The sequence below is a fragment of the Schistocerca serialis genome, chromosome 10, assembly GCF_023864345.2.
Source record: "Schistocerca serialis cubense isolate TAMUIC-IGC-003099 chromosome 10, iqSchSeri2.2, whole genome shotgun sequence".
In the NCBI taxonomy this organism is placed as follows: domain Eukaryota; kingdom Metazoa; phylum Arthropoda; class Insecta; order Orthoptera; family Acrididae; genus Schistocerca; species Schistocerca serialis.
This window is the reverse complement of record NC_064647.1, coordinates 118,530,271-118,552,529: the sequence shown is the minus strand read 5'-3', so window position 1 is coordinate 118,552,529 and position 22,259 is coordinate 118,530,271. Positions and strand designations below refer to the sequence as shown.

Below are 22,259 nucleotides of genomic sequence, written 5' to 3'. Positions count from 1 at the left end.
GGACCACTGATGCATCATGTATGTGGATGGTGTTAACACCTTCAGCATCAGTAAGGCCTGAAGATGGTGCATTGAAGCTCTGAAACTGGTAGCCATAGAATAAATGACATCATAAGGATGGCTGTAGGTGTTCCATTTTCTTACATCTCCGGTACTTCATCTATAGGCACTGGTTTTAATGTTCTTTTGATGGGTCTTGCTTATGGTGGGTGCCTCTTTCTCAGTTGTGTTTGGTTGTTTTTAGGTGTTGTAGCTGACTTCAGGTATTCCCTTAGTTGATTGAATGTGTAAGTGCAGCTTATTGCCAACGGGTACTGGATCCATCTTCCTGGCTTCAGGTATTCCCTTAGTTGATTGAATGTGTAAGTGCAGCTTATTGCCAATGGCTACTGGATCCATCAACCTGGTGAAGATTGTTTATGAAACTTCATTCATAGCCTCAAATGCTTCAGCTTTTCTATCTTGGAGAATATTCATGGGAGTAGTTGTTATTGCTCTTAGAAGAACATCAATTTTGACATGCTGTTTTTCTGGCTTGGTTATGATTTTGTTGTGTGTCTATTTGTCAATGCACTTTATGGGCTCTGGTGTCTGTTACTATAGGTGGTCTCTTGGGGCACCTAGGATCCACAGGGTGATGCTCCCCTTCACAGTTTACTCGTCAAGTGGTTTTCCGCACACTGAGCACACTTTGATGTCTGTGTGCAGTTGCTTGTTAGGTCTTTGTAGCTATAGCATCATGCGCTGTGCACTGGCTGAGGCTGTGGCATGTGGGGGGGGGGGGGGCCTATACTGTGAAGGAGCTCATGAACATTTGGAAGTTTTGGACAAGCAGTTTGTCTATTGTAGATTGATCTCTCGTTAAGACTTGAATGTTCAGTATGAGTTCCAAGCTTTCCGTGGAGCGTATCCATATGGCTCTCTCGTATTTGTAGCCCTGCCTCTTTAGTTCTTCCTCCACACCCTGTGTTCCTATGTCAAGGTTGACTTTCTTAATCAGCATGCACATGCACCATGCATGGGTTGGGATTCATTTTTTCACCCTGGGTGTTCTTGTTCCTAGAGGACTGCAGCTTGCTTCTGGCTGGTGCAGCATCAAAAATGCATCAACTTTTTGTTTGATGTCTCAGTGGTGGCTGTTAATCATAGCCCTGCAGTTTCTATGCAGAGCGAACTCTGTTATTTGTTGCACAACATTGAGCAGCTCCAGTGTGTACCAGAATGATTTCTGGGTCTCCTCTTTTGTGAGATTTTGAACTAGCAGGGTTGTGAGCCTGTCCTGCTGTTCAGGCCTTTCATTAACCAGTATTCTGGTTTCTTGTGTGTTTGGATTTTGCATCCTAATGGCAGTGTTCTTTCTACTTGGTGTAAAATCTACATTAATGCGTGCAATTGGTGCTTCCACTTCTGTTGCTGCTTTTTGTGCATATGTGGGCAGCCGCATTGGTTCTGCATGTGGGGCCACATTTGTTTCCTCATTTGTGTCCACATGCGTGGTTGTGGGTGTGGGTGTTGGGTTGCATTCGTCGCACTTTGCCTCACTGGGGCTTTGTTCCTGGTTCATGTGCTGCTTTTCTCCTTCTCCATTGTGTTAACATGGTAAGTGTGTCTACAGAATATGGTGCATGTGGCTCCTGTGTTTACCCAATTTTCCGTTTGCAGGTGTTCTGCTCTGACCCTAAACTTCATCACTTCTGTCTTTCTGGAATAACTTCCCTCTTTCTATGCTGTCCTACCAAAAGTACACTACCATTTTGTCTTTTGGAGCAAGACAGTTGTCTACTTTACCAGAAGACAAGACCAACTTGTTGAATTAGAATTGCTGGCACTCACATGTTAGCGGCAGTGAAATCGAGCGGAACAGCCATACGCATTTACTGTCATGGCACCTCTCCTGCTACTGGACATAGCATTTGCCCATTTTAGTTTGGGAAATAAATCTTTGGGGACAAAGGGTCAGAAATGCAGCCACAACAACTTGAGAATTTGCTGCTTTGAGAGTCCCACAGAATCTAAGGGAACTCTTTCTCTTCTGAACAACAACTAACTGGTACCCAGAATCTAGATGAGATGAGTGTAATTATGTTTTGTTCCTGCAGGTGGTTAAGTTCTGCCCTGACTGTCACAGAGGAAAGATTGGTTGGTTTGCAGCAAAATGGGTAACTGCAGTTGGTTTTACATGCACCTGGACCTGTGATATGTATCTGCTCAGCTCAACCTGGGAGAAGAAAAGTCTGAGAATTTCGTACATAATTCATTAACTGCTATGATAGGAACCTCATTGGATACTTCATAGATTTTCTTGTTTACCGATGAACCAAAGTGATTGAAAGCATCTTAACTTTAAATGCTGCTAGTCTTCTGTGAACTAATGATCAAAAAGAAAATTTGTATAGCTACACATTTTATGTAATACTTAAACTTGAAATGTTACTTTTATCTGCAACTCATGTCACTATACAGCTTTATTTTCTTAGCAAATGCTTTTATGATGGTGGTGGAAGAGCTACATACATATTTCAGTCAATAATCGATGCAGGGGTTCCTGTGTCCACTTGAAACAACATTATTTTTCTAAGATCTGTAATTCTGTTAACAATTTCCATTTATTGTCCATTCCTGGATTTACCGATGTTAGAATTTTATGCCCTGAATGACTGTTGTGCAACATTCTTGCCCTTGTATGAGAGGTACAAACACTACCAGTGTGACCATGTTTCCCAAGTAGAAGCAGATTTCATATTGCCTAGGACAGGGCCTAGCCATGGCATGCCAAAATTTATGCGTGCAGCATGTGCAGGCTGCAGGCATGCGAAGGCCCAGCCTGTCACTCGGGTTTCCGGGACGGTGCAGCATTTCATTTAACATTGTGGTGCAGCATTTTTTGGTCTCCGCATCTCTCTGAGTTCAGCAGAACTGTGGTGTCAGTGCTGTTTACCCTTTGGTGTTTGTGGTATGAAGGTCATTCACAAGTCCAGTGTCTGTTTGCACAAAAAGAGGCAGTCTAGCGACTATTGTCACAGACCTTTAGCATGAATGGGAATGATGACAAGAGGGATGAGAATTCTCAATTTGCATAAGCGACCATTACTGCTTAGTTGTTACAAAGTGACATTACAGTACCATGCAGAGAGAATTTAAACATTTAGATGACAATAAAAGAGCAAAAAATTAAAACGATCGACTAATGGATTCATTGTTCTGTTCATCAAAAAGTACTTTGTGCTAAATTTGCAGGCATGAAGCACTTGAAGAAATTGGTGGTACAAATAGTAAAATCCTTGAAGTCACACACATTATTCCATTGTCACTTGCAATATTTTTCAATGGAAATGCACGAAGAGTATGGTGACTTCATATAAAGGCTTTGAAAACACTGTTTTACATTCTCTTATTTGAGCTGTTTTTGAGACCATTTACCATTTCAGTTGAAAACACCCTCTGCATGTGCAGATGTATCTGATTGACCTGCAAGGTGATTCTAGTTTTAGTGACAAATCTTTTTACATTAATACTTCCAGGACGATAGGTTGCTTTCCTCAGGTAGATATTCAGAGTCTCCATAATGAGGCTGCAAGAGTGCTACAGTATTTCAATCAACATGTTTGTGTGAAAGACCTATTTTCAATTACAAAACTAAATAAGTGCAGATTACGTGGCAACTTGAGTGCAAGCTCTATGAAATTGTCTGTTCTGCCCGTATGCCGACAGTTTGTATCGCATAAAATTTATATTATGTCTTCAGTGTGATCAGGTGAGGTAGTGCAGTGGTTAGCACACTGGACTCGCATTCGAGAGGACAGTGGTTCAAACCTGCATCCGGGCACCGTGATTTAGGTTTTCTGTGATTTCCCTAAATCACTTCATGCAAATTCCGGGATGGTTCCTTTGAAAGGACATGGCCAACTTCCTTCCCCATCCTTCCCTAATCCGATGGGACCAATGACTTCGCTGTTTGGCACCCTCCCATCAAATCAACCAACCAATCTTCAGTGGGCCAAAACTAATTAATTGATACTGAAAACTTGTTTGTGATCTATCTTGTTGACAAATGTGAAATATAAAACCAGGTCACATGCAGTGCAATTCCACTGCCATTTAAATGTGGCACATTCTCTGTTCTCCTGTCTTCCCACTCCTCATTCTCAGATGGAGTGGGGAGGTGGTGGGGGAAATGTGAAGTGAGGCTGAACGCTTTGGCGCTAGGGCTCAGGCACAGTCCACTAGTCAAAATCTTGGCCAGCCCTGGCCTGGGACATTGGTGGCCAAGGTGCAGCACAAAACACTCAGAACTTGTTGATAGCACAACGAAACACAAGGCACTCTTTCTCGTTTGTACAGCAGTTCATCTGAGACTTCAAGAGTACTCAGGAAGCATAAGTTATCAATTTTTGAGAATATCCTCAACTTGTACCAGAACTACACCTATCTAATAACCATTAGTGTCGATTTGATGTTCTGTCTTGGAATTCGCATGATACAATCCTTGGACTGGAGAAATTCTCTATGCCTCCTTATGGACAAGGGAAAATCTGTCTTGACTCTTCTTCCAGGAAAATTTGGCGTGTCTGTGCCTTGGTACAGAAGTTATTTACAAATGGCCAATAGTATGAGCACATTCCGAGTAAATGTCTCACATCACGAGTGTGCCGAAGAGTTGGAAAATCAGTGACTGCTCTAATTTTTTGTGGGTTGGGAGGTACTCCAAGATTTTTATTTCTTAGACGACATGACGATTCAGGCAGAGACCTGCAATTCGAACACATTTCAACACAGTTGTTTGGTGGCTTGTACATTTTTCAGAAGTCTACAAAAAACTGACATTGTCACCCAGATATGAAAGACATGTTATCCATTTAAGAAATCAAAGCAGGTTGTCCACAACATGTTCTCAGGTGGCTGGAGCGTTATATAGTCCAAAGCAATAACTTTGAAGCCACAAAGATTGTCAAGAGTGATGTAGGCAGTCTTTTCATGCTGAGCATCATCAACATCCGTTTGAACTTACACTCAATAAGAAACTCTGTTGATCCTCCCACATATCTAATTTGGCAACACGCTGCATCCATTCCCTAAATATTCTACATGTTTTAAACGATACTTCATGTGAAGAAGATCGGAAAATCCTCCTCCACTTATACCAACCCCTTGTTCAATCACAAATGGACCATGGGTGTCTCATTTACTCATCTGCATGACTGTCTGTTGTATGCCATCTCAACACAATCCACCATTGAAGCATACATTTGGCGACTGGAGCTTTCAACACTAGCTTGGTTATGGCTCTCTATGCAGAGACTGCCAAACTACCAGTGTCATACTGGTATGATGTTCTCCTCTATGTTCGACCATCCATTCTATGCAACCTATTTTGATAACTAGCTTGACCACCACATTGGGGCAAGCACTACTTCTGTGTTGCCTGCCACTGTTTGTTTTCGTATACTGCTTTGGAAGCTTAACCTTAAGTCACCTACAGCTTTCCTCATGGCTTTGCATTGTTAGAGCTCCACGTTCGTCTTGGACTTAGTTTGCTTCCCAAGGACACTACTATGGATTCGACCTCTTGCTGTAAGTTTCTCAAACATTACACACAACTTGAGGACAGCACTTTTGTCTACACTGGTGGCTCTTAGACTGCACATTTATCATTGGCAACAAACATTTTAGGTACCAGCTTCTAGAACAGAACTCCGTTCTTAGTGTAGAACTTCCTGCTCTCTATGGGCCACCCAGTACATCTGATGACACAGACTTCTCACTTGCATATTACGTTCCAATTCACTTAGTGACATCCAGAGCCTCTTTGTGCTATACACATATCATCCAAAAATGCCTCTGCTCACTTGCTGATGCTGCATCCAATGTGATGTTCATGTGTGTGCTTATTTACATCGGAAAGCTGAAGTATGAAGCTGCCAATGCTGTTGCCAAGGCCGCGGTCATGCTACCTAGACGTTTTAGCTATTCTGTCCTTGCAGATGATCTCTGTGTTGCCACACGTAGGCACACTGTGTCTTCTCTATATGGGAACACACTCTGGGAAATTAAACACCTCACAGCAGCTTGGACGACTTCCTCTGACCCCTGTTGTTGCAAGGAGATACTTTTAGCTAGGATGCGTATTGGGCACTGTTATCTTAGTCACAGTCATTTGTTAAGTATAGACCCCATATCATTCTGTGCTTACTGCACCCAGCCATCGAGTGTGTGCCATTCTCTGATGCAGCCCAATTTTATAATCATGTACATTTTACTGTATGTTTGCCATCTGAATTATCAGATATTTTAGCAGTTACAGCTCGAGCTGTAGATTGTGTTTAACTTTTTGTTCATTTCCTCCTCAAAGGGGAAATGATTGTTCTTAGCTATTGCTCTACTCCAATCGATTTGGCCCTGTGCATAATCGACTTCAAATTCATTCAGTAATTGACTATTTTAAGTTATGATATGAATGCTTATGCCTTCAGCTGTTTTGCACCATGAAGCAACAACAAAGAACAACACATCAATATCCATTTGACAGTAACCTTTGTGCATGTCATTAGTTGAAAAATACTTTGCCACTTTCAAGCATACTAGGATGTCATCAGTATGCGGTAAGAAGTAGAAATTTTTCTTCATGGTTTTGTTAAGTGATCGCTAGTCAATGCAAAAATGCCATCTTTCATTACAAGGACCACAGGAGAACACCAAGGATTCTGTGTAGCTTCATCCTGCAGCATCTTCTCCACTTCCTCCCAAATTACATGCCATTCACTGGGTGAACCCTATATGAGCCTGCTTAATTGATGGATATTAAAATGGTGTTTTACTGTGGGCTTCTCCATTCCAGATTTGAAAGCTTGCAAAAATTGATGCAGAGTAGATGAGTAGCTAACAGTCACTGATGTTCCTCAGTCAGGTCAAATACTGTTGGCAGTTTGACAGTAGCTTCTTCCAGTGCATTGTCTGTAGTGGTACCACAGTATGATTCTTCATCGGTGGCACAGAGCTGCCCATTCTGGACTGGTTCAGATGTTCTTATGCACGTAATTCTAAGGATGAGATGTTGCTGCTCATGACAATTGCTGATCCAAAGTTCTCCTTGACGACCGGTAATGCTTATGAATATCATTGAGAGATGGTGACAATTATTGAATTGTATGAAATAAAGTCGTCATAACTTCTGAACGGTTTGCATTAAGACATTCAAACTACACAGTTGGCCGCGGGAGGTGATGGGAATTAGTATGGTTTGATTTAGTGACGAAGCTCACTTTCATCTGCATGGGTTCATCAATAAGAAAAATTGGTGCAGTGTTGGTGGGCTGAGAATCCGCATTTCCTGATCGAAAACAGGTGACTGTGTGGTGTTCAGTCACGGAATAATCGGTGTGATATTCCTTGATTGCCAATGGTTTTGGTAGGTGATTTCATCCCTATTTATCCAAAGTGGCCCTGATTTTAACAAGATTTGGTTCATGCAATATGGTGCCCGACACCTTCTTAGCTAGAGAGTGTTTGATGTCCTGCAGTAGCACTTTGGGGACTGAATTTTGGCTGTGTTGTCTCCAGAGGCCACTGGCATTGGCCTCGATTGGCTGCCATATTTTCTAGATCTGAACACATGAGACTACTTCCTGTGGGGCTATGTTAAAGACATGGTGTACAACAGTAACCCCAAAGCCATTGCTGAGCTGAAAACAGCTGTTCAGGAGGTCATTGAGAGCATCGATGTTCAGCGGGCCATGCAGAATTTTGCTATTTTTCTGCACCACATCATCGAAAATGATGGCAGGCATATTGAACACATCATAACTAAAATCCGAATATCTGTAGTCATGTTTACATGTTGAATAAAGTGTATGCATGCTGTAGTTTGTAACTAATTTACGTTTTTTTCATGTAGTTCAATAATTGCCACCCTGTATATATATTTCTTTTGTGAGTCTGGGTACATTTTTACAATCAACAAAAGCTTCATAGTTTGAGCATCCAGATTGACAGCTGAAACTCATCTTGTTGCTGGTGATGGGATAACAATGTCTTCAACCACAGGGTCTTCATTATGTGTTATTTATTGGAACAGCTTCCTCAATCTGGATCTCCGATCTTCCACAATCTATGACTGCTTGTGATGCCAGCTAGAAGTCTCATCCCAGAATAAAATTGTGACTACATGCTGATAAATTAACAAATTCAAAGACCTGTGTTCTGTTGTCAATAAATATTCTCACAATAAATTTTCCTGTGGCTAGTGATATTTCCCATTTGTGAGTTTGAGCCCAATCACCTTCATATCATGGAACATAGTTTTTGGAGTAGATTACAATTACAGAAAAAGACGCCCGGGAGTAGACTAGAGCCTAGATAGAGTGGTGATCAATCATGATGTCAGTGAGATTTTATGACATATTGATAACTTAAGCAGCTTTGATTCCGTAAGGAACTGTTGGACACTATTACAAGGAAGGATAGAAACACAATGAGTCGCAATCCCATCAGTTTTTTTATGATCATTGCATATCCAGATTTTAGCAATAAATTGCCATCTTCAGTGCTAAAATGCAGGAAATTTACAGAATCAGAACTGATTTGCATAAAACATTAAGTAAAATGCCATGTTATCCAACAGCAATGATCCACTCTAGTGAACATACCAGTTGAGTGAGTTACAACACACCAACGACAAAGCAGTACATGGCACCATATATCTTAACTGGCCTGTAGGTAGAAGGAAACTGAGGTTGGTTTTTTTACGACAAGTAGACCAGCCTCAATTTGCATCATGTAGTGTAATACCCTCTGTAATACAAAAATAACTAACTGGGTAAGTAATTTTTATGTTACAGATTTGCCCAGGGGTACAGTGATGGGCTTTGTCCAACAGGTCGACTGTAGTCGTTCCACTGTTTACTGGCATGATTAGGGGTAGTAATTATTGAAAACTTGTCTATTGTCTCTGTAGTATTGTACAAAGTGTCTGTGACATCTGCAGTGGAAACATCCTGACATGTTGTCCTCTGTCCTCCAAATATCTGTTCTTCTGCTGAGTGTTACAGTTGATGGAGTTGGTTGTACCTGCTTTGGTCAAAAACTGGGTTGCCACTTGCTACTTATGGCATAAATTAGAGTTGGCAGAATCTGTTCTTGCTGGTGCATTAATATGGTGGTGGAGGTTGACACTATAGATCGTTAGAACCCTACTTCAAAATTCCCTATTGCCTCCTGAAATATTGGGTTGACATTTGCGGCTGCCATCTCTTTATTACTCAGTCTAACAGTTCCATATGCCTTAAACTACTATATGTCTTTCTTACTATGTGGCATATGAGAGAGGCAAGGTCATGATGGTCTACGACAACTACTGAAGGAACCACTTTTTGGAATTTGTCATTTTTTTCATCAGACTCTCTTTCTGTTTCATTTCCTTGATGTGCTGGCACCATCTGATGGATTCTTCAGTTGTTGTGACATCCTTTAACAGAAGAGCTTGGTACTTTTCTACTGTGGCACCTTTCATCAAATTTGAGATTTTGAGACATCTGTCATATTTGTGTTCACAATGTGGCATAGGGTCGTGCCATCCAGGTAAAAACACAAATTTGCCAAACACATTATGTCACCCTACCTATTGTATTTCTTGACTCAGTTGATCATTTTAGACATTTTGTCGAGTCCTGATTAGCATGTCTCGGAAACACTGACAGGTGCCTGATCTTCAGCTGACCTCTTACTGGTTCAGGATCCATTGGTTTTCTGAATATACGAATTGCTGTACTGTTGTATTCTGGTTCCTGTTCATGTAGGTGATGGCTTTTATGTTGCCTAATTGGAGGCACAGTGATGCAGATTTTTTGAAGTATGTGGCATCTTGACCAAACAGTGTCACATCATAACCACAATCTAGCCCAAAATCGATAGCAGGGTTGTCAATAAGATACAGCATTAATACTGAAGGCACATTTATTACAAACACTGTGTATAACCAGAACACAATGGAACTCCAGGACAGAGCATGTTGCTATTTATAAAAACATCAAATATTGCAGAACATTCAAACATTACAAACACAAAAAATTTCAAAAACAAAATTGATAAACAGTAAACAAGAGCCCCCCCCCCTCCCCCCATTACACACACACACACACACACACACACACACACACACACACACACACACACACACACACACACACACTCTCTCTCTCTCTCTCTCTCTCTCTACACATTCAGGAATTATTGTATGGAATCGGACTTGTTAAGCATATAATATTTCAGTTCTTCAAATGAAACTATATGGTTCCAGAGAAGTTTTCAAGTCTCAAATATCTATGATGTATACAGGGTGTTGCAAAAGAAAAAAAAAGCTTTATGGACAGGTTCCTTACATCTAAACAAGAAAAAAGTGTAATAAACAAGGGCTCTAAAATGCATACCTTAAGAACTATGATCACTTGTTCATCTTCACTAGTGAAACACATCATTTCTACTGAACAAGTGCTCATAGCTCTTAACTTACGTGTTTTAGAGCCCATGCTTGATAGAAATTTTTTCTTGTTTTGGTCCATAATACCTCATCCCAAAATATGGAAAGCAAAGAGCTTGAAGTAGAAGAGATTTATTTCATAGTATTGAAGATGAACAAATGCTTATAGCTCTCTAGGTACGCATTTTAGAACCTTTGTTTATTAGACTTTTTTTTTGTTGTTTTAGTGTAAGGAGCCTTTCCCTAAAGCTTGGTGGTGCACTTTTTTTTTAAGACACCCTGTATATGCAGACTGAAAGTGACAAATGAAAATTCGTAAATTCAAATCCTGGCCTTGGTACAAATTTTCATTAGCTGCTTCAGTCTGCATATATTCTTCATTTCAGTTTTTGTTTGAATTTAATTTTATTATATATTAAATTCCTTATATTACTGTGTGGATGGTCAAAGATTATTATGGCTCTATACCTCACTCCTTTCTGTGCCACATTACAGCTTAGTGATGGACAAATGATACACAGAGTGTCACTATGGAAGGATAAAATACAAACACGGCATTTGCAATTTGAAGTCCTTCGAATATGTAGGTAGTCACTGAGCAATCTTTCTGATAGTTAGGTATATTTATTATGCTGGGGTACTGTGGCAGAAGCTTTTTTTTTGCATCAAGCTGTGGAAGTGATATAAGGAACACATTATCTTTAACTGGCTTGGCTAAATGGGAGATTTGTGACAGTGTAGGTTTTATTTTGGACTTAACTCATTAATACTTTTCAGTGGACTATACGGCACTTGTATCACAATTCTGAATAAAACAATGTGAACAATACTATGTTTTCTATCAAGGCAGTGCTTATTTTTTCCTTAGGCAGGAGCTCTATTCTAGTAGCAAATAGATAACTGTCAGTGTCTATTATTTAAATGACAATTAATTGCAAACCTTTCTGCAGTTCACTCACATTCAAACAGACTTTACAATAACAAAAATTGTGTTAAGGTAATATGCTGCTTAAAGTAAATTAACATTTTGCTAGGAAAGTAATTGAAAATTTACCTGCAATTGTTCCACTTGCATTTGAAATGTAGATTAGTCAAAACTTAACTCAGTATCCACTAGCTTTTGCAAGCACAGCTGAAGTGATGAAAATTACAGATGATGTGGTTTAGTCCTCAGAGGGAACGTATTAAGGAAGAATGTATATAAAATTGGCCAAAAATTTGTTGAAATTTTTTTCTTGCCATCAGATAATTTTGTGGCATATTAAAAATATTGTGTCCAGTTTTCAGAGTTTAATTCATGCTACAAATGATGTAAAAGTAATCTAATTTCAACCAATTGGTGATACCACACCAACTTTCTTCACGACTCTGTTCTTGTGTGCAATACTTTATTATTTCAAGCCATGAAAGAAGACATTTATAGAGTATAGGAGGCTGAGAGCCTTATGATTTATCAAAGAAATTAACACTTAGTTGAACACAAAACCCGAACCAATGTTTTAATAATCTCATTTAGAAGAGACGCAAGAAGACAACATTTTGCTCAAGAGCTATTGTTAAAATTCCATCATATGGTGCTTGTGTGCTGACACTTATAACACTAGGATTTGATGCAGGTTGCTTCGCTGAAAACCTACTGAAGAATATTGATGGTGTGTGTATTACTAGTTCTGACATGTCAGTGAAGTATATTGCAGGAAGGGCACACCAGAAGTATCAAACCATAAGAAAAGAGCTACATGAAGACCAAATGTATGGTTATGGCAACATTAAGGTACATGTTTCTAGCATAAATGCTAAAAAAATCTTTTTCGTGCGTTTCCTGCGACTTCCATTTTTTTCAGTATTGTTGTTGTTGTCGTCATTGTCATTCAGGTCTTCAGTCCAGTGACTGGTTTGATGCAGCTCTCCATACTATTTAATCCTGTACAAATCTCTTCATCTCTGAGTAACTGTTGCAATCTACATCATTCTGGATCTGTTTCCGTATTCATCTCTTGGTCACCCTTCACAGTTTTTACCCCACACACTTCCCTCCAATACTAAGTTGGTGATCCCTTAATGTCTCAGAACGTTTCCTGTCAACCAACCCATTCTTTTAGCCAAGTTGTGCCACAAACTTTCTCTCTTCCAATTCTATTTAGTATCTCCTCATTAGTTACATGATCTACCCATCTAATCTCCAGCATTCTCTTGTAGCACCACATTTCAAAAGCTTCTATTCTCTTCTTGTCTCTACTGTTTACTGTCCATGTTTCACTTCCATACATGGCTACACAGCAAACAAATACCTTTAGAAAAAACTTCCTGATACATAAATCTGTATTAGATATTAACAAATTTCTATTCTTCAGAAACACTGTTCTTGCTTTTGCCAATCTACATTTTATATCTTCACCACTTCAGCCATCATCAATTATTTTGTTGCCCAAATATTAAGTAAAAATAGTAGTATTTTTACTGTCTCATTTCCTAACCTGCTTCCCTCAGCATCACGTGATTTAATGTGACTACATTCCATTATCCTTGTCTTGCTTTTGTTGCTGTTCATCTTACATCCTCCTTTTAAGACACTGTCTATTCCATTCAATTGCTCTTGCAAGTCCTTTACTGTGTCTGACAGAATCACAATGTCATTGGCAACCTCAAAATTTTTATTTCTTCTCTCTGAACTTGAATTCGTACTCCAAATTTTTCTTTGATTTCCTTTACTGCTTGCTCAACATATAGATCGAATAACATTGAGTATAGGCTACAACCCTGTCTCACTCCCCTCCCAACCACTGCTTCCCTTTTATGCCTTCAACTCTTATAACTGCCATCTGGTTTCTGTATAAGTTGTAAATAGCCTTTTACTCCCTCTATTTTACTGCTGGTACCTTCAGAATTTCAAAGAGAGTATTCCAGTCAATATTGTTGAAAGCTACTTCTAAGATAAGTTATAGGATCAGTATTGCCTTGTGTGTTCCTACAATCCAAGCTGATCTTCCCCAAGTTTGGAATTGTAACAGTTTTTCTATTCCTTTGTAAATAATTCGTGTTAGTATTTTGCAACCATGTCTTATTAAACTGATAGTCTGGCAATTTTCACATCTGTTAGCAGCTGCTTTCTTTGGAGCTGGAATTATCACATTCTTGCTGAATTCTGAGAGTATTTTGTTATCATACATCTTGCCCACCAGATGGATGAATGTTGTCATGGCTGGCTTTCCCAAGGCTATCACTTGTCCTCTCGGAATGTCGTCTACTCCAGGGGCCTTGTTTTGACTGGGGTCTATCAGTGCTCTGTCAAATTCTTCTTGCAGTATCATGTCTTCCATCTCATCTTCACTTTCAGTAATATTGCCTCCAGTTCATCTCCCTTGTATAGACCCTCTATATACTCCTTCCACCTTTCAGCTTTTCCTTCTTTGCTTAGTACTGGTTTTCCATCTGTGCTTTGATATTCATGGAACTGCTTCTCTTTCCTCCAAAAGTCTCTTTTAATATCCTGTAGCCAGATCTATTTTCCGCCTAGTGAAATATGCTTCTAAATCCTTTCATTTGTCCTATAGGCAATCCTGCTTAGCCATTTTGCACTCCCTGTCAATCTCATTTTTTAGACTTTTTATTCCTGTTTGCGTGCTTAATTTGCTGCATTTTCATACTTTCTCCTTTCATCAGTTAAGTTCAATGTCTCCTGTGTTTTCCAAGTATCCCTACTAGGCCTTATCTTTTTATCTATTTGATCCTCTGTTGCCTTCACTATTTCACCTCATAAAGCTACCCATTCATATTCTACTGTATTCCTTTCCTCTGTTTTAGTCAACCATTGTCCAATGCTCCCTCTGAAACCCTCAAAAACCTCTGGTGCTTTCAACTTATCCAGGCTCCATCTCCTTACTGGCCAACCTTTTTGCAATTTCTTCAGTTTTAATGTGCAGTTCATAACCAATGAATTATGGACTGTGCCCCTGGAAGTGTGTTACAATTTAAAGTCTGCCTCCAAAATCTCAGTCTTATCATTATGTAATCAATCTGAGACCTTCCGGTGTCTCCAGGTCTCTTCCACGTATACAATCTTCTTTTCTGATTTTTGAACCAGGTGTTGCCAATAATTAAATTATGCTCTTTACAAAATTCTAGCAAGCAGTTTCCTCTTCCATTCCTTTCCCCAGTCTGTATTCATCTACTATTTTTACTTCTCTTCCTTTTCCTACTATCAAATTCCAGCCCCAGTCACAATTAAATTTTCTTCTCCTTAACCATCTGAATTAAGGCGACTTTTGTGAACTGTCATGCTCCCACAGAGGAGAGCGAATGTGAAGTGAAAGACGAGTTCTACGCACAGCTGAGGCAGTGATGGACGCTATACCAAATGGACACCTGAGGATCCTCCTTGGTGATATGAATGCCAAGGTTGGGAAAGAACAAATATTCCAAGACACAACAGGTAGGCACAGTCTACACAACCTAAGCAATGACAATGGAGTTAGGTTCATCAGCTTCGCAACATCATTAGGGTTGTTCATCTCCAGCACAAACTTCCAGCGGAAAAACATACATAAAGGAACGTGGGTATCACCAGATGGAAGAACTGTAAATCAAATAGACCATGTTGCCGTTGATCTCAGAGCCAAGAGATGGGTGTTAGACGTTAAGACAGCGCGGGGTGCTGAAGGTGGGAGTGATCATTTCCTGGTCAGAGGCCATTTAAACATACAGTGTAAAGGAAGAACAGGGCCTAAGTTAAAAAGAGTGGAAAGGTACCATGTGGAGAAACTAAAAGATGAGGCAACAAAGACCAGATACCAGTTGCAACTTAGTAATCGTTTTGAAGCACTTAGCGAAGTGGACGCAAATCAGGACGTCGAACTTATGTGGGGAAACATCCAGAGCTCAGTTAGGGATACAGCAAAGGAAACGCTCATGGGAAACCCAGTGGGCAAGAAGATATGGTTTGGAAAGGAATGTGCAGATGCCCTGGAAAGGAGAAAGCAAGCCAGGAACAAATGGCTGAAGGGGACAAATCTGGCACAGGCCAAAGCACAATTTGAGGAGGTCCGAAAGACTACACAAGCAATTCTGAGAAGAGCAAAGAGGAAATACATAAGGAATATCATCACTGAAGCAGAAACGAGGACAAAAGACGAGGGAAATGTTTCTGAGGGTGAAGTACCTCTGCAAAGGTCACCAGGCCAAGCAGAAATTTGTCAAAGATTCCTGTGATAAGATCCTGACGAACGATAGGGACATAGCTGAGAGATGGAAAGAGTACTTTCGACAGCTGCTAAATTGTGATGAACCCGAACTGCAGTTTGATTTCCAGTACCCAATTACAGCCGATGCAGACTATCCCCCACCTACCCTGGATGAGATAAAAACCAGAATCAGACACCTTAAACAGAATAAGAGTCCAGGTCAAGATGGAATACAGGCTGACATGATCCTGGCAGGAGGAGAGAAACTTGCAGAAAAAATACACCGACTGATATAGGCAATATGGACCAAAGAAGAACTACCAGAAGAATGGAAAACAGCTCTGATTTGTCCAATACATAAGAAGGGCGACAAACTGAAATTTGACAACTATCAAGGAATTGCCCTGCTTAACGTCTGCTATAAGATCCTGTCCAATTGCCTCATACATAGAATTCAGCCAGTGGCAGAATCGGTGATTGGGTAGTACCAGGGAGGTTTCCGGCCAGGACGGTCAACAGTAGATCACATCTTCAGTCTCCGGCAGCTCACTGAGAAACTGGGCGAATATAGTAAAGATTTGCGTATTTTATTCGTTGATTTTAAGAAGGCCTATGATTGCATACATCGCAAGAGCCTGCTCAACTGTTTAAGGGAGTTTGGCATAGCAGGGAAACTCATCAATCTGATAAAGATCTGTCTGAATGAAACACATGCAAAGGTGACAGGACTCAGGCAAGGAGATGGGTTGTCCCCTATCCTGTTCAACTTTGCCCTCGAGAAGATCATACGTGAGACCTTCCAAGAGAACGAAGGGATTGAAATCGAAGGAAAGAGACTGGCATACTTAGCCTATGCAGACGACATCTGCTTACTCTCTAGGTCAGAAGAGGAGTTGGAGCAAATGACCAAAGCACTAAAGGAGGCTGCCAGCAAATTTGGGCTAAACATAAACGAAGCTAAGACGGAGTACCTCGTTATGACGTGTGGTCATTGTCAAACTGCTGATCATCTACAATCACTGCGGGTTGGGGACCATTCGTACAAGAGAGTGCAAGAATTCAAATACCTAGGGGCACTTTTCACTGAGAACGCGTCATGTGAAGCAGAGATCAATGCCAGAATACAAGCAGGAAACCGATCTTACCACAGCCTAGCACAACTGCTTCGGTCCAAATCTCTCTCCAGACAGTTCAAGATTCAACTGTACAAAACCCTGATCCAGCCTGTTGTTCTATATGGCTGTGAGACATGGAGTATTTGGAAACAGGACTTCCATAAGCTCCTTGTCTTTGAGAGAAAGGTGCTTCGGAAGATCTTCGGTCCGGTTCTGGATGCAGATACAGGGGAATGGAGGATCAGATACAACCAAGAGCTTGAGGAACTATACCAGCAGCCCAACATAGAAGGAGCTGTCAAAGCCAAACGAATCCAGTGGGCCGGCCATGTGGCCCAGATGGAGGATCACAGATGGCCTCGGAAGCTCCTGGATTTCACACCTACAGGAAAGAGACCGCCAGGGAGACCCAAGAAGCGTTGGAGGGATGGACTCCATGAAGATTTAAAACAAATGTCAATAGATGTGGACGAATGGCGGATAGCAGCAATGGACAGAATACAGTGGAGGAGGAAACTTGTAGATGCGTGCGGTCCACTGGGCCTGATCACGTAGTAGTAGTAGTAGTAGTAGTAGTAGTAGTAGTAACCATCTGAATAATTTCTTTTAACTCATCATATATTTCTTCAGTCTCTCCATCATCTGCCACGTATTGGCTACATAATGCATTCATTATGCTGTTCATAGTAGCTTACCTGCACTCCTGTTTTCTTATTCATTATTAAACCCACTCATGCATTACCCCTATGTGACTTTGTATTTATGACCCTGCATTCATCTGACCAGAAGTCCTATTCCTCTTGCCACCGAACTTTGCTAATTCCCACTATAACTTCAACCCAGCCAATCCCCTTTTTAACTTTTGTAACCTCCCTGCCCAGTTAAGATATCTAATATTTCACGCTCTGATCTATACAATGCCAGTTTTGTTTCTCCTGATGACAACATGCTCCTTAGTAGTCCATGCCGGAGATCTGAATGGGGGACCATTTTACTTGTGGAATATTTTACCCAACAGGAGATGTATTTTGCAATTACTGTCAGCCATTCACGGTACCAGCATAGCAGGGTCGTGTTGGTTGATGTTATGAGGCCAGATTGACCATTCAGACTGTTCCCCTGCAACTACTGAATAGGCTACTGCCCCTCTCAGGAACCACATGATTGTCTGGTCTCTTAGCAGATACCTCTCCATTGTGGTTGCACCTATGGTACAGTTATTTGTATCACCAAGGCATGCAAGCCGCCCCACCAATGGCAAGGTCCATGATTGATAGGGGGTGTATAGAGAACATTTTCTGCTGAACCACTGCATATAGCAAGGTGAAATTTGCTACAGACTTTGTACATGCTATAACACAACTTCCTGTGGTAAAAATTATTCAAAGGGCATTACTGTCAAAATTATTTTGATTTTTGTGAAATAAAATTTACTATATATTATACATTTAAATTCTAAAGAAATGTCGTGAGAGTTGTGAGACTGATATAAAAACTGGTACACAGGTTTGACTATCTAAGTACTAAGAACAACCTACCACATTTTGAAAGTGATACCTAAAGTAAGCTCCGAGTATGTGTTCTTAAAGTATCCACCAAGGTCCCGATCAAATTATTTAACAAAAAGATTGAAAAAGAAATCCAGATTACAGCCAATAACAATATGACAACACGTGCAAAATTTGGTTCAATTATCTTTCAAACTTAAAAACAAGCGGACTCACTCAGCACAATGGTGCCACTTGTTAAATTTTAAGAAATAGTTCCAGATATTTGCAATCTGGCCTGTAATAAATAAGAAAGAATTTTCATCATCGTCAGTAGCTCGAAAGCCAGTTGTGAGCTTTGGCCATCTGCAGAAGATTATCCTATTCTTTCCTATGTAGTAGCCGGCCGCAGTGGTCAAGTGGTTCTAGGCACTTCAGTCCGGAACCACGCGACTGTTATGGTCGCAGGTTCGAATCCTGCCTCGGGCATGGATGTGTGCGATGTCCTTAGGTTAGTTAGGTTTAAGAAGTTCTAAGTTCTAGGGGACTGATGACCTCAGATGTTAAGTCCCATAGTGCTCAGAGCCATTTTCCTATGTAGTACCAAACTCCTCTAATTCTGAATTCCAGTTTCCCTTATGTCCTCTATGACCCCTTGCTCCCACCTTGCCTTTGGTCCTCCAACCCTCCTGGTTCTTTCAGGCACTGCATTGAATACCTTTTTTTAAGTATTGTGTCATTGGCACTCAGTATGTTGTCCTACCCATTCCAAAATTTTAATCTCGATGCAAATGACAATGTCTGAACCACCTCCTCCAGATACCATATTCTTCACTGGGCCAAGGATTTTTCTTAAGATCTTTCTTTAAAATATGTGTAGCTTCTTGTTGTCAAATTTCATTAGTGTCAAGATTTCACTACCTTATGTTGGCATTAACCTCACTAAAGTTTATTTGTCATATGCATTTTTCCTGAACTGCGGCTTCGATTTCAAATATTTGCTGATGTAGCAGTTGTCAGTTTATTTTTTCCTTTTTTTAATTTCAGAGCTGGCATTGTTCACACAGTTTAGTTCTGATCCAAGACATGAGAAACTGTTCATGGGATCAAACTTCTATGAACAAATGAATGGAAAGTGCAGGATGGACTAACAACAATATTATGAAATGGATAGAGGAGACGTTGAGTTGCAGACGGGCACAATGAAAGACTGTTATACATTTTAGTCTCCTTCTGAAGTAGAAAGCACATAGCCATTCACACAGGCAGGACTGTCACACACGTGACTATTGTCTATGGCAGCCTGTCTTTCACTTGTCTCCTCCATATGGGGAGTAGGAATCTATCCTTTTCATAAATCTCTGTGAACTAGGATTCATCAGGATAAGCTTTCTTATATATATATATATATCTCCTAATGAATCCTAGTTCACAGAGATTTATGAAAAGGATAGATTCCTACTCCCCATATGGAGGAGACAAGTGAAAGGCAGGCTGCCATAGACAATAGTCACGTGTGTGACCCACTTCCTTTCGTCTTTCCCTCTCCTTCCCTCTTTCCTGATGAGGCAACAGTTTGTTGCGAAAGCTTGAATTTATATATATATATATATATATATATATATATATATATATATATATATATATCTCTTTGTTTGACTTACCAAATGAAAGTGCTGGCAGGTCGACAGACACACAAACAACCACAAACACACACACAAAATTCAAGCTTTCGCAACAAACTGTTGCCTCATCAGGAAAGAGGGAAGGAGAGGGAAAGACGAAAGGAAGTGGGTTTTAAGGGAGACGGTAAGGAGTCATTCCAATCCCGGGAGCAGAAAGACTTACCTTAGGGGGAAAAAAGGACGGGTATACACACACACACACATATCCATCCACACATATACAGACACAAGCAGACATATTCAAAGGCAAAGAGTTTGGGCAGAGGTGTCAGTCGAGGCAGAAGTGCAGAGGCAAAGATGTTGTTGAATGACAGGTGAGGTATGAGTGGCGGCAACTTGAAATTAGCGGAGATTGAGGCCTGGTGGATAACGGGAAGAGAGGATATATTGAAGAGCGAGTTCCCATCTCCGGAGTTCGGATAGGTTGGTGTTAGTGGGAAGTATCCAGATAACCCGGACGGTGTAACACTGTGCCAAGATGTGCTGGCCGTGCACCGAGGCATGTTTAGCCACAGGGTGATCCTCATTACCAACAAACACTGTCTGCCTGTGTCCATTCATGCGAATGGACAGTTTGTTGCTGGTCATTCCCACATAGAATGCGTCACAGTGTAGGCAGGTCAGTTGGTAGATCACGTGGGTGCTTTCACACGTGGCTCTGCCTTTGATCGTGTACACCTTCCGGGTTACAGGACTGGAGTAGGTGGTGGTGGGAGGGTGCATGGGACAGGTTTTACACCGGGGGCGGTTACAAGGGTAGGAGCCAGAGGTTAGGGAAGGTGGTTTGGGGATTTCCTAGGGATGAACTAAGAGGTTACGAAGGTTAGGTGGACGGCGGAAAGACACTCTTGGTGGAGTGGGGAGGATTTCATGAAGGATGGATCTCATTTCAGGGCAGGATTTGAGGAAGTCGTATCCCTGCTGGAGAGCCACATTCAGAATCTGATCCAGTCCCGGAAAGTATCCTGTCACAAGTGGGGCACTTTTGTGTTTCTTCTGTGGGAGGTTCTGGGTTTGAGAGGATGAGGAAGTGGCTCTGGTTATTTGCTTCTGTACCAGGTCGGGAGGGTAGTTGCGGGATGTGAAAGCTGTTGTCAGGTTGTTGGTGTAATGCTTCAGGGATTCCGGACTGGAGCAGATTCGTTTGCCACAAAGACCTAGGCTGTAGGGAAGGGACTGTTTGATGTGGAATGGGTGGCAGCTGTCGTAATGGAGGTACCTCCATTACTTCCAAATAAAAGGTTTGATTGGCGGCCTGACCTGGGGAAACAAACTCTGAATGAACTATGCTTGGCACCAATACACCAAATCAGCATTGTTTCGATGTTTGATTTGACTTGACGACAATTTTTTGGACGGTATGACGATGAAATATTTCACTGGCTTGACTGTTGCTTTATTTCTGGGTCGTAACCATAACACCATGAATCACCACCAGTAACGACCTGGATCAGTTTCAAGCTGCTGTTCCAAAGCATGACATGTTTCAACTCAGTGTACCTTTTGGTTGTGAGTCAGAACCGAGGAACAAGCTGGACAGCAATCCTTTTCATTCCCAAATCTTCCGTTAAAATTCGCTGAACCGAGCTCCAATATAACCCACTAATCTGTGACAGGTGATCAATTGTCTGTCGACGGTCTGTGAGGACAAGCTCTCGAATCTTTTCATGATTCTCGTCGATTCGGGCCCTTTCTGGAGGCCCACTGTCATTTTTAAACCGAACGAACCAATCGTACACTTGACTTTTTCGCATAGCGTCATCTTGGTAAGCCGTTTTCGACATTAGAACAGTTTCAGCAGCATTTTTATCGAGTAAAAAAACAAAATTTCACAGCTGCACGCTGTTCACTTAAACTTGCCACAGTAAAAAAAAAAAAAAAAAAAAAAAAAAACCGAAACAAGAACAAAACATTCATGACAGATGAACAGAACAAGCCAGGTCTTTTTCTTGTGTATATTAATGAACTTTCAGCAGTTCAGATGCCAAGTTTGTTTTCTTTGCCGATGATACAAACATTGCAATAAATAGCATATCAAATGTAATCTTAAATCGGCTAATGAAATATTTGTGGACATTTATCACTTGTTCCTAGCCAGTTCTTTGTCACTAAACTTTGAAAAAACACACTTCATGCAGTTCAGAACTTGAAAGGGGTGTCCCACGAGTATGTGCTTAACATACGGTGACAAGCAGATAGAAGAAGTGGACAGTGTTAAATTCTTGGTATTACAGTTTGATGATAAATTCAACTGGGAGGAGCACACCGCAGAACTGCTGAAGCGTCTGCTTAAATCTCTATTTGCAATGCGAATTGGGTCA

General features: G+C 40.9%; 1 protein-coding gene across 3 annotated transcripts in view; it reads left to right on the top strand.

Annotated features, from left to right (window-relative positions):
• Positions 1–22,259, top strand: part of LOC126425019 (uncharacterized) — a 334,609-nt gene that overhangs the window by 110,702 nt on the left and 201,648 nt on the right. The gene's annotated exons all lie outside the window — the stretch shown is intronic.